The 11,225-nt window shown below is 47.9% G+C and overlaps 1 long non-coding RNA gene across 1 annotated transcript in view; it reads left to right on the top strand.

Moving 5' to 3' along the window:
• Positions 1–10,744, top strand: part of LOC140216699 (uncharacterized) — a 104,647-nt gene extending 93,903 nt beyond the window's left edge. The window contains exon 3 of the long non-coding RNA XR_011893330.1: positions 10,522–10,744. This is a non-coding gene — a long non-coding RNA (uncharacterized lncRNA). The remainder of the gene's footprint in view (positions 1–10,521) is intronic.
• The last annotated feature ends 481 nt before the right edge of the window (positions 10,745–11,225 follow it).

Consider the following 11,225-nt stretch of genomic DNA (forward strand, 5'->3'; position numbering starts at 1 on the left):
GCGGTCAGACGATAGTTGTGCACTCTTAAAGAAATGACAAAAAGTTAGTAACTGCAAACAAACAAAACAAGAAGTTAGTATAAACATTTGCTTACAACCTCTCACTCACCATTACTAAAATATTACTAGTTCTTTACAAACAGATGATATCCAAAAGTGCATGGAGATTGAGGTAATGAAATGGCTACCACCCTGTCTTTTCCGTGATCTCTTATGCTGTGTGATGGCAGTCTTAGTGCAACATATCGCGCGTGACCTCCCCATCAATACCCATTCAAGTCGACACTTGAAGGATGCACATCAGGCACTTCGCCCGACTTCCATCGCATCATCTCGCCTCCCTTTCTGCCGCTCGACCTCGTTCAGCGTTTAGCAGAATTATTTCCATCAACCATGGAACTTTACCGTCAAACTTCACGCCTGCAGTGCGACGATCTCTACCGCTGTGGTGCCTGTGTCCACTCCAGGCCCTCCTTGTCGTTCCCAGCATCAAAAAGAAAGCGGAGGTGTCATCTTTCGCCCTCAAACGAACGGTGCTTTCATTGCTACATGAGAAGCACAGAGAACGCATCCACGTTTACACGGATGGTTCTGTCTCCTCCAGAAGTTCATCTGGAGCAGCGGTAATTTCCGCAAAATCTGTCATCATCAGATTCAAAACGACTCACATTACTTCATCAGTGGTTGCAGAACTCACACCTATCCGTGCTGCTCTGGGGTTTATTGGTCCCAAATCATTACAGTCATGGTCCATCTTTTGCGACTCCAAGGACCTAACCATGGACCTAACGTGCAATTAGTCGCAGTCATCTGACTACTCCACCATCACGCAATCGAGAAGGGGTACATCATCATCTAACGATGAATACCGGGTCACTGCGGAAGTTCGGGAAACCACAGTGCGGAGGACGCTGCTCGATCGGCCCACGATGGCGCCCATGTTATACCAATACCACTGTCAAGAACAAATGCAGCCACAAGCCTTCGCTCCCTCGCACGCGAGCTCACGCAGACTCTGTAGAACACCAGTGAATTCAGGAATGCACGTCTCCACAGATTGAATCCACGTCTGCAACTCCGTCTTCCACCAGGGTTACCACGAGCGGAAGCAACACTTCTGTGCCACATGATGGCTCGGTGTGGCGTTCACGAACGCCTATTCCTTCCGCATTAGAATGGCCGACAGCCCTATTTGCGACACCTGAGGCTGCGAGGAGACGATCGAGCACCTCCTCTGTGACTGTCCCCGTTACAATGTGCCAAGAAAAGTGTTCACGACCGCACTAAAGAAAACTATACAATCGCGCCTTCACAGAAGAAAAAGTTCTAGGACACTGGTCCAGGCGGGTTTCGGCACTCAAGGCCTTACGGGCTCTGCTCAAGTTCTTAAAGGCTTGTGAATTATGCGACCGTTTCTGAATGTTGTGGAGCGTAGCATCGCGTTGTTGTGTGAATTTTTCTAAATTTTCTTTATTATTTAAGATTTTATTCCCTTTGCCCCTTTCTCCAGCAACAGTTACATTATCTGTAGGTTCTTTCATTATCTTGGATTAGGAGTTACTTGTTAACTCGTGGCGCAAATATTCGCCGACAGTCGATAACGGTAACGTAGGTTCAGATAACTTTGTTTAAGCAAATAAACTAGTGCTCACCCTTAGAAACTATAGCCCCAAAATTACGCGTCTATTGTAAATGCGTACCTTTTCATGAAAATCGAAGTACACGAGCGTCTTGCTGCCGTGGGTGACTTGGTGCTCAGCGCGCAGAATTCGTCATAACATCTGAGCCAGCCTGTCGCGTAGCTAGTAAGCTTTAGCAATATAGAATAGAATAGAGTTTATTGACAAGAAAGACAGAGAGGTCGACCTGAGCTAGTGCGCTCTAGTCTGCTACTCTGCACTGGGGAGAAGGGAAGGGGAGCGAAAGTACTGGGATGAGTGATGACGATGAGAGAAGTGTTGAGTGCTTTTTGTATATGAGACAGTTGCCTTGCTAGAGCCGCTCGTCACACTTGGTGTCGGGCAGAAACTTCAACGACACTTTAGTTGCACGCAACGAAGTGCAATACTTTAGCACTAGTATACATTTACTAACTGCGGTCACGAACACTCTAAATATATTTGTAACGACCACTCAGCAACGCATTGTTAGTAGCACTACGACTTTTTATATAGTGTTTATTTTACCTTGCGTCAACTGCTATGAAGTATCCGGAATGAAATCACCATTCATTCACCGCATATACATGTCCAATAATACCGCAAGGTTCTCGTTCTGCGTCTCACGCCGTACATTATCAGACTCTATTGATATTACATTCGCTATTCTGACACACTCGTCCATTTCACACTGTTCGCTTGCGAAGGAGCTACGTGCTTCAGTGCTGTCTTTCGTTTTGCGAAAGAGATATGGGCTTCAGTGTTGTCTGTATCTGCTCTGGTACCTAACGATTTATTTGTACAAGTTTTGGAATCTTGTTTATAATCGGCCAGCGTTTTCCGGGGTTGTCCCGCCTTAGGGTAAGCAGCTCATCAGAATTGAAGCCGTTATCGCCTTTGCATTTATTGTGCATGTAGTAAAAGAGTGGGTGCTGTGACGCTTTCAAAAGGGTATCTTAATTGAAGATTATTGCGGGAGCATTCATTCCAAAAATAAGCTTCTGTGAGTGCCGCAGTATTTCTCTTCGACAGGCCAGTATATCGTGATCCCAGAGTGCGTGCGAAACCGTTCAGGAATGAGGAATTTTTTTTAGAGGTTTACTCAAGTTAATCGTTGACGCGCAAAATGGCGATTGCATCGCAACGACTGCGTTAGTAAGGGTTTCTGCGCCATTTTACTCATGTGACGAGTCGCATGCCGCGGCCCATCAACGCTTTCAGGCTGAGCGGCCAACCATTTCAATCACGCACAGCTTGTCAGGTTGCTTGCTTGTCCGACGAACTCACGCTGGCTATACTTCGCACGCGACGAGACACTTAGTCGTGTCTTTCTTTCTTTCTTTCTTTCTTTCTTTCTTTGTTGCCTTCTGCGAAAAGATAGGCTTAACACGAGAACGTCGCTCATAAACGGCGACCGCGTTTATATGCACCCGATCTGAGCCGTGAGCAGCTTGACGTTAAAAGCGATATCACGCGAGTAGTCGCTAACTGTACACCTGAGAAGAAAGAAACGAAAATAAAAAAGAGATATGTCTTCGCTGTAATATGATGGAGCGTAAAAGAAAACACAAAAAGCAAGTCAAGGATACAAAACTGCATAAAAGAAGCAAAAAAATCAGAGTGCGAGACAAACTGAAGAAGGGTGCGATAGTCGTGGACTAAAAAAAAAAAAGAACAAAGAAAAACGGTGGCGCAAGTTCTCCAGGAACCACCGAGACGTGACGAAAAGTGAACTTGCTCTGGCGAGCCAAGCCGAGACAAGACCATTAGGCGCCCCAGTTAACGCGACAGCGGTGGCGGCGCGATCATCTGTAAGTGAACCCATCCGGGGCGGCACGCCAATGCCCCAGCCACAAATAGGCACGGCGCGTAGACCTTGCTTTCCTTTCTTTCTTTTCTTTTTTGTTTATTCTTTTTCTTTTCCGTGAGAGTGCGACTCACAAGTTGGATTGCGCTCGCCTCACGCGCACAACCGCCGGCTTTGTTCGCGCTCTTGTGCGCGGAGACAAAAGGAAAATAATAATAAAAATAGAATATAGGGCTGAAAAGGGAGGAGCCTCGTTAATGAACTGGATGGAGCGCGTTGTCACTTGGTATCGTTTTTTTTTTTTTTTTTTCGTGTAAGAAACTTAACTGAGCGCTAAGGTGACGGAAGAGCATGTCTAAAGGAGAGTGGACGGTTGACGGCGGTCATTTGTCCTAGCTCGATTACTGCTCACTGCATGACACGAAGCAATGCACAATGAAAAAGGAAAAGAGAACAGAAATAATTTAGACGAGAGCACCCGTGCACGCGAGATAAACATGTTAGATGGGATGACGCCTTCGTTTCGTGCAGTCAAACCGTCGCGTTATAAATGCGTCGACGTTAGAATCTGCGTGCCTGCGTGTGACGCGCTCATCAGAAGCGCGGCCGAGGTGAGAAACGAAAGGTTACGCCCGCTCGCAAAATGGGAGACAGCGGCGGAAAGCAAGCGGCGTGAGCAGAAATGCGAAACTAAGGCCCGGCTCTCATCTCTTATAAGCGGCGCTGTCTCTGATTGCTATGCCGACGGCACCTGTGCGCTTGTCTGTCCCTGCAGACGTCACGCCATGAGTAAAAAACCATTACCCTCACTCTATATGGCACCGCCTTACACGACTTCCTTTCCACTTGTCCACTTCCTGCTTGCACGACGGAGAAAGTCAGAGAACGGTAACCGTTTTGCGTGCTTCAAACACTTCTCGTCGTGGAGGATAACGACGTTCCCAGAAACACTTCGCATTATCATCGTGACGATGTTCGCGTCTCACATGTGCGCGCTGCCCAACGATTTCTGCAGCCGCCCTTTTGCTGTAGTAAGAGCGCCCGGACCGCACGTGGAGTTATCCACAAGGGTGAACTGCAGCTACTAAATATTTAATGCATTTCTTACCAGACAGTGGAATGTCATGACACCAGTGCTTCGTTCGTTGTTGTTTTGTCTGTTCAACTACAAGGTAACAATACGTATCTACTGGGATGTATGGCTTGTCTTTCTTCACCATTTCTGTGTTGGTTGTGCAAGTGCCTCAATGTTTCCGCCCTATATGTGACGAGGGTGAAGATCAGAACGTGGGAGCGACCTGAACAATGACGACGGTGGCATGATCACGATGGTGTGAGTGACACTGCAAACCCAGTTTCGGGCATTTAACTGCTGTCTCTGTAATAGCCCAGTACGATAGCATAGCCCAGTACGCACGACACCAAATCGAATTGAAGTTAATTGGTGTGGAGAAGGCCGATGTTGTAGACTGGCGGAGAGAGAGAGAGAAGGCAGGGATGTTAGCCAGAAAAGCATCTGGTTGGCTACCCCACGCCAGTGAAGACAAGAGAGGTACAGAAAGAAGAAAGAGAAATAGGAGAGAAAGAGAGAATTAGAGAAAGAAAGAGGGAGAGACCTGCCGTAATGATGCAGCGGCTTTGGCGTTGCGCAGCTAAGCCAGAGGGCACGGGATCGAATCCCGGCCGCTGCGACCGTATTTCGGCGGGGGCCAAATGCAAAAACGCCCTTGTACCGTGCATTGGGTACACGTTAAAGAACCCCAGGTGGTTAACATTTAGTCCGGAGTCCCCCCACTATGGCGTGCGTCATAATCATGTCGTTGTTTTGATTCGTGAAACCGCAGAATGTAATTTAAATTAGTTTTAGAGAGAGGGGGGAAAGGAAGCTTTAATGGTACAAAATCGTATACCGGAGTGCTCCCGACCGGGAGGCCTCAGTCGCGGGTGAAGCCCTGAGTCCAGTATCCCATGAGCCGTAGGCGCCCGGTGCGCTCTCTTGGTCAGACCGAGCTGGTATACCAGAGTCGACGCTTGACCGCTAGTTAGTTGAATGTGGTTTAGTGACGCAAAAGCGGCTAAGGCTATGCTGCGCCAAATACAATGTGTTTTAAAATTCAATTTAGAAAGAAAAAGGCTGCGTTTATCTATATTTTGTGTAAAAAGCAAGTGTCATCCAGAAATTTACGCACGTCAGGTAATGGGGCTACAGTAATGGGACAACAAAGCTTCCCACGATTGTGCGGCCTGGTGCGCTTTGCGAGGTGTTGATTTCTTGTTAATTTGCATGGCCCTTTCGGGCATGATAGAGCGTGTCCGGCGCGTTTCAATCGAGACAAGTGTATGGATATTGTGTGCGATGCATCACGTGATATAGCGTGCGCGACGTGGGAATGGGTTTGTCGATAATTGCCGCCTCGACACTGCCTCGGGGCATGTTATAAGTGATATAAAGTCGGTGGATGCGTGCACGTGCGCGGACAGCACCACTCAATTAAAGGCGCTCGTAAAAGCCAGCCGTTTTGGAACAGCACGAAAGTTCCTTCACTTCCTTCTGGGCCAATAATCGATGGAGACGGCTTTCCGGTAGCGTCTGTACAGTCGGTGGACCACACAATGCGTTGTGCATTGAGTGTCTCTGTATATATGTCCAATCGAGGACAATGGCACCACATATGTGGTCATGCGTGCTCCTCGTAGCCGCAGACATCACGTGCAGGGCTGTCAGCCGTTCCAATTAGCGCCAAATAAGCACTCGTAAAGCCAACCCCCAACCACAACCGACACACAAGAGACGCCTCTCGCAACACCCTCCCAGTTGCCTCGCGTCGGTGTAGCCTGGGCGAAGACGGACAGAGATACATGCAACGAACATTGGCACACAAAGCGCTCGCCGCACAGCATCGGTCGAGACATAATAACGTCGGATTGTTGCTTGAATATGTTAGGCACGAAAATCCATGGTTCGTGTGGCCCCAGGGTCCGTGGGCGTCTGGCGACTGAGCGCCAGTGACGCAAGGGTTTGTATATATGTGCATAGGATGCAGCCTGCAAGCCATACTTAGGAGCGACTAATGACGTCCGGGCAATTTAGCCCTGAAACAGCGCGAGTTGCGTCCAAGAGTCGTTGCGGACGAGAGGAAGCAGAAGGAACTGTTCGAGGAAGAGGAACGTCAACGAAGCAACCGTGCGCAGAATGTAGCTATTTAAATTTCGGCGCGAGTTAAGCGACGTTTTATGCAAATTATCGTTCATTTGCCATTTCGCCATGACGAAAATGGTCTTTCCCAACTTCTCTCTCGTGTTTTGGTCAAAAGTTTATTCTCTTCGCCTTTCTTCCCCTGGCTGTAACGTTCTAAAATTTCACGAAACAGATTTCTTTGTTCTTTTCTTCGCCGGTGCTGTTGCTTCACTACGGGTACCTTGGAGAAAAAGTTTAATCGACGTAATTTTGTGTAGCTTTTCTGGTGGTTTATTTTATCTAGGGCGTCTGCAACCTGCTTTCTCTCTCTCTCTCTTTCTTTTCCTTTTTTTTTTTTTTTGCTCCCGCTCTCACTCTAGTCCTCCTTAATCACCATCTTGCTTCAGAAGGAAAAAGCTTTGTGCGTTTTGTAACAATTTGCGGTAAGGGCGCTGCGAAAATTTTGTCCACCGAGGACGCACGAATCAATGTTTGCTCTAACGCTGCGATTTCAACTGTGCGACGGGTTGCAAGTGCTGGCGAAAAATATGAATAAGGTTTTTGGTGAACGTGACGACGTTGTCGAACGCTCGGAGTAGTGTGGTTTCGCTGAAGAGGCCCAGAGTGCAATACTTACTTACTTGGATTATCAGTGGCTTTTCTGGTGTTAACGTCTTATGCTCTCAACAGCGCGCGCAAGGGAACGCATACACGAGATATAAATCAACAGGATAACTGTTCGCGTTGCACATTACTCAAAGTGACCAAGTCGGAGAAAGTTATCATCTAGTACGCAGTTTTCCATTCCACTCGATTTCGTCGAATCCCAACACTCAATACCACGCGTGTGCCTTGATTTCTCCATGTGTCCGCACCCTTCGCCACAATCTATCTCGGGTGGAGGAAGTCCCTATGCAGAGAAGATAGGCTGGCGTTGCTCCTACACCTTCCGTCACCTGGACCTGGTGTCCACCGTCCAAAACCTGAAGACTCCACCCTCTGCGGTAGCATATAGTGGTCATAGCCTTGTTCCGCTGAGTTCGAGGTCGCGGGTTCAATACAGTTCCCGGCAGCCGCATTTTGACGAGGACGAAATGCGACAGAAAAGAAAAAGCCAGTGCACTTGTATTTAAGTGCACGGTAAAGAACACCAAGTGGTCAGATTTAATGCGGACTCCCCCACGGTGGTGTGCCTCATAATCAGATCGTGGTTTTGGCACGTAAACCCCAAAAGTTTCTTCTTTGTTTTTTTTTTTACCTGGAGACCCGGCGAACAGTGCTAAGTGTGCTGCTCCAGCACTTTAGTGGACATTCACCGCCTGTTGTTAGTCTTCCCAGGAAGGAACCTTACACGAACGACGATTGTGAGAGCTGATAAAGCTCTACGAACGAATCAATCACAGTTATACACCTTGGCTCGAGCCCTAAACTACTATTGATCTTTACATACGTGGAGGGCCTCCACGCATTTATTTAAAAACACATGTATGCCGCAGGGCAAGCTGAATGAAAGAAGAAATTGTCGGATGACCTACTTTAGCCGCAGCCATACAGTACTTCTCGCAGTAACAACCACCACAGCGTCTGCGAAATTACGCTGTACAATATAACGATGCATTTCACGTGACCGCACAAAGAGAAGCCGACGGAAAGCGAAACTCCGGACACTGAAGCAAGGGGAAGACCAAATCGCCCGGTGGCACGCGACGGTGCATGACACATCAAGTTCTGGAACTTCTCTGATACGTCCCAGAACAACACGTATAAGGAAGGCGCGGCGAAAAAACTTTCTTCAGCTCCTCTCAACGTTGTCATTACGAAAACTGGGTGAACTGGAATGAATTCTTCTCAAGCAGCGGCAGCAGGCTGAATAATTCACGAACCGTCGTACGAGCTGCACACGCGACTGAAACAACGAGCACACTCGGTGAAAATCATTTACTTCCGCGAGCGAAGATCTTTGCCACACAACTCACGTTATTAAGGCGGGAGGAACGTAGCAGGAGTTCGCGTTCCACAACAAACACCAGTGTGCCTTTCTTTTTCACTTTCTTTCTTACTTTCTTTCTTTCTCTTTCTCTCGCATTTTTTTTTGCTTCTCGCACCATTATGCTACCGTACTGAGAATGTGATTCTATCACATTGTGAACCTGCCAGATGAACCAGTGTCAGTTGCTTATGTTGAAACGGTGTTCACCTTTCCCGACTTAATCATGAAAGTGTTTTTATGAAAGTATTGAAAATGTCTGTACAGTACAGAACATATCTCTATAGCGTATGTCAACCAATCCTTCTTTTTTTTTCCTTTGTACTGCCAGCAGCTATCATGTGCATTCACTTTTCTTATTCACTTTTGTATTAGCCGGCAACAATGTCACAAATGTCAGGTTATTTTTGACGAAGATAAGTTTACAAGCCTCCCAGTACAATCAAGTTACCTAGGCTGCTTGCATTCTGAACACGCGCGCGCGTGTGTGTGTGTGTGTGTGTGTGTGTGTGTGTGTGTGTGTGTGTGTGTGTGTGTGTGTGTGTGTGTGTGTGTGTGTGTGTGTGTGTGTGTGTGTGTGTGTGTGTGTGTGTGTGTGTGTGTGTGTGTGTGTGTGTGTGTGTGTGTGTGTGTGTGCGTGCGTGCGTGCGTGCGTGCGTGCGTGCGTGCGTGCGTGCGTGCGTGCGTGCGTGCGTGCGCGTGTGTGTCGCCTGCCTTCGACAGGCAAGAAAGCAAAGCGAACTTTTCCTGCTCTGTGCGAGGAGGTTAGAGAGAAATCTCAAAGATGAGGCAGAGATTTGTTTGACGTAAATGCCCCATGGCAAACATTCAACATGTCCAAAATGCGGAACACCTGTAGTTTGGGAGTGAAACACCTGTCAGTCTTTCTAATTCTGTGACACTGCGGACTCGCATAGTCCCCTTTGTGTATTTGCGTGAAACGTTTTACTGTATCTTTCACAGTATCTTAACTCTCTCTACGCTCTCAAGCTATCCCGCACTGTGTGGCTTTCTTTCTCCCCATCGAGACTTCCTCATCAGAACCTTCGCGCCGCTCTCCCATCGCTTTGCCGAGCCTTCTTTCTTGCGCGTTATTCATTATTGTTTGCTTCAGCCGAGTCGAACGCTCAGAAACGCTCGCTCAGCTGCGAATCGTTGCACATACACGCATACAGCACGCAGCACCGAACACAGAGACTCTCATTATCCTTCCGGTGCATAAACTAATATCCACGCTTGTCTAGATTACACCACGTGTACGCGCGTGTGGGGGGCTTCGAGGAAACTCCTTTCGCTGTACAGAAAGAAGCCTTAAACAAACGCGCACCGCACACAAAGCCACCCAACGCGCAGCACCGTCACTAACGACTATTTCCATTAGTGCAAAACTCCCGCCGCCCTGATACGTTCCCTACCGTTCGTTCATCGCAAGCGGCGCATATAATAGTGATTTGAGGAGTAAGGAGGGAAAGGGAGTTTGCACAGAATAAGCAACCACGATGCCAGCGTCTAGAGTTCCTGACGCTGCGTTTCAGGCAAAACGGGGCTAAAAAGCTGTATATACACTGCTCGGCTAGTGTTACCGCCGTAGGGTTCGCTTCTAACTGCGCTCAGCGCTGCAGACACCATCTCGAGTATGAAGGCGGGTGAACGATAATAACGACAAAAAGAAAAGGAACAGGACGCGACGCGAGATGGCGGCCCCTGCAGCTCTCGAACCACGCTCACTATTCGGAGTCACTCTTGCATTGTTAATCGTTTAATTCCGCCTCATGAATCCTTGAATGCCGCGCATGGGGCGCCCGGGAAGCACGCGCGTTACCGCTACGCAGGGAAATTACGCTGCGAGCTCACCTCTTTCCCTTTCCTGTTTCCTTTTTTCCCCCAGCAGACGAGGGAAGCAGACGACAACACGGCCACGACATGCGCCGACGCCATTGTCGCGTCGTCTGCAACGCCGTGGCGAAGATCTGAATCATTCATGGCGCCGCTGAAACCGGATAGCCTGGGGCCCCCTGAAGCAAGAGCTGTTACCGCGGGTTGCCAGCTGCTCCGGGTACGCGCTTATCTAAGCTTCCCATTGGCCAAACACTATGCACGTGCTTGCTCCGGGAAAAGAAGAAGGGTAAGTGGTTGTAATCAAAACACCCGTGCCATATTCGTTACGTTACCCCGTTAATTGATTTATATGCCTAGTTTCGACGCAAGTGCGGGCGTCCTGTACTGAACCCTGAAGCACTACGCATTCTCCATTCTTATACTTATCATATTTATATTAAAGTGAGTTTGTTCCTGATATTTAGTTTTTTTTTTAATGCGGTAGAATTACGATTGTCGAAGTGGAAAAAAGTGTGTTTGTAAATTGCACGAAGTGTGTGCATGTGTGCGTGCGTGTGTCTGTGTGAAAAATAACCTTGTACTTTCGCTACTACCGCGGGGAAATATTGCAATTTCAAGTAGATATCAGCATATTATATAGCTTGAAGAGTATGTATGCCAAATTTCGTTAGTATATGACAATTATAAGTGCACGGGTTATGCTCATGGTATTGCGAAAAAAAAAATTTTTAGTTGAAGTGTGCTAGTATTTTCTTG

This window comes from Dermacentor andersoni, chromosome 3 (assembly GCF_023375885.2).
Source record: "Dermacentor andersoni chromosome 3, qqDerAnde1_hic_scaffold, whole genome shotgun sequence".
Lineage (NCBI taxonomy): Eukaryota > Metazoa > Arthropoda > Arachnida > Ixodida > Ixodidae > Dermacentor > Dermacentor andersoni.